The following is a 2,552-nucleotide window of genomic DNA, read 5'->3' as shown; positions in this document are numbered from 1 at the left end:
GTCGGGGTTGAGTGTGTCAAGAAGGCAGTGACTCGACAGTGAGTATACTAAGGAGGCACTGACTCAGAAGGGAGACAAACGAGTTTCGAGGTTGAGAGTGCGAGGAGCAGTGAATTAAAGAGTTAGTGTGCGAGGAGCAGTGACTCATAAATTACGATGGTCTAAGGCGGCGTCGTAGGAGGTGAAGTGATGTAATTCTTTTTAAGGGAGAATCACACCATGGGTATGCTTGGTGTGCAACCCATCACTGAGGAGGACACAGGAGTGTTGAAGGAGTATGCAAGAATAGTGACTCAGATAAAATGCCTACGATAGTCTGAAGCAGTGTCATAGGAGGTGAGGTGATGTAATTCTTGTTGGAGAGAATTACACACCACGTAGGCATTCTGTGAAAGGCATCTTGAAGAAGACATGTGAGTATCAAAGACGAGTGTGTGAGAACAAGGACTCAGGTGGACACAAGCATATGGCATGCAAACATACAACATGCTTATGCAAACAAGCATGCAAGAATGCACGAGTATAAGTGTGAACACACAGAGTGCATGGTGCATGGTGACATAAGAGTGTCGTAAAACGTGCACAAATTGTTGTGCCCAAATTAGGCATAGAACCACTACGAGCATATAGGGATATATGCTTATGGGTGCACCGCAAGGTGCAGATGTGAATGTGTTCATGCAAGCAATATGAAAGGGTCGGTCAAACCGATCAATACGATCAGACTGGTAGAAGTCGATCAGTCGAGCCAACAAATTAGGTCGATATGACCAGCGTTAGCGGCCAATTGAAAGGAATGGGTCAGTTAAATCGATCAGATTCCTGGTGTTCGTTTGGTCGAGCCGATGAAAGTGATCGATCAGACTGACATGGTCGACTGATCGACGAGAATGGAGGTGGTCAAGCCGATCAGATCGATAGTGGTTGATCAGTCAAGATGACAAAAGTGGTCAATCAGACCAGTGTGGTGGTCGATCAACAGGAAAGGTTTGGTCAAACAGATCAGACCAGTGGCAATTGGTCTGTCGAGTTGATGAAAGTGGTTGATTGCACTGTTGGGGGTTCCTGATCGACGAGAAAGGGTCGGTCGAACCAATAGGACTGGTGCCTGTCAATTGGTCGAAGCAATAAGATCGGTGCCTGTCAATTGGTCGAACAAACAAATGTGGTCGATTGGGCGGCATAGGCAGTCGATTGATGGAAAAGGGTCAGTTGAACTGATCAAACGGAATATGGTTAATGGATCAAGCAGACGAAATAGGTCGATCAGACCAGCGTGGGCAATTGATCGATAACACAAGAAAAAAATGACTATTTTCAATGCAATTTTAAAATCATGTCATGTGCACAATCATATGAATGCAAAAACATGTGTAAAAAGAGGCTCAATCGATTCTCACGATGAAATCAGGCTCATCCTTGCGATCTCACATGAAACCTAGGGTGGGCGAGCAATGAACAGGTGTACCAATTCCATATTTTGTGATGTAACAAGACACTCACTTTCATTTGCACGACACAAGATGGGGAATCTCTCGCAAAGAGGATTCTCTACGACTGAGAAGGGAAACACCCAAGGAAGTCTTCGTCTTCTTTGTAGGTGGGTTTCAAGCATCCATCTGAATGAAACCACTGATACAAACGACTTGATTAGTACAACCACCCCATCTTTTGGATTTTTGGTCAAAAAAGGAAAACGATATTCTTTGATGTTTAGATTCGTAGGGGAAGCTCAAAGCTCCTAATCATATGGGGTTTCCTCTAATCACACAAAAATTCTAACCTAAATCCTCTAACATCCAAAATTAGAAGCCCAAAGAATGGAAACGGTGAAATTTTCAAGATTTTTCACCTACATGAAGGTTGAGGCTGTGTTCTCTGGGATTGTTCGAGCTCCAAAGAAGTTCGCTTCGCTTCTTCCCCAATGAATGAAGAAGCTCTGCTTTCCAAGGAAGATGTGATTTTTATCCTCCAAGAAGCTTCTCCAAGGTCTTCCTCACACTTTTTCAAGAAGTTGATGGAGGAAAAATAAGAAGAGTAGAGAAGATGAAGGGAAGAAGTAGAAGTTGAGGAAGAAGAATCCTTTAAGCTCTCCACCAAGGATTTTCTCCAGAAATTTCCTCCGCCGAGCTTCTTCTCTTTGAAAATGGCTTCAAAACCCAATGGAAGCTCCTCTTCCAGAGATGCAAAAAGAGGAAGATAAAGGAGATTTATCAAGAGCTGCTCTCAAGCTGAAAATTCTAAACCTCCTCTTCAAGCTTCTTCCTTGGTTGAAAATCCAAAGCTCTCTTCAGAAAATAAATAGGAGGAAGAAAATGGAGAAAAAAGAAGAAGAAGATGAGAAAACCTTCATTTAAAACAGTAGCCTCCAAGAGCTCTCCCCAAATTCAATCTCTCTTGTTTTCTTTTTGGTTTTCCCCCATTTAGTGTCTTAGGCGCATCCACCTTCCCCCCAAAATTTGGCCTCAAGGGCCCACAAAATTGAGATCCAAAAGCAGAGGCGCCACACCCTTGGCTTAAGGAGCATCCCACCCCCTCACCCCCCGCCCCCA

Source organism: Phalaenopsis equestris, unplaced genomic scaffold (genome assembly GCF_001263595.1).
Source record: "Phalaenopsis equestris unplaced genomic scaffold, ASM126359v1 Scaffold000196, whole genome shotgun sequence".
Taxonomy (NCBI): Eukaryota; Viridiplantae; Streptophyta; class Magnoliopsida; order Asparagales; family Orchidaceae; genus Phalaenopsis; species Phalaenopsis equestris.
This window is presented reverse-complemented; position numbering follows the sequence as displayed.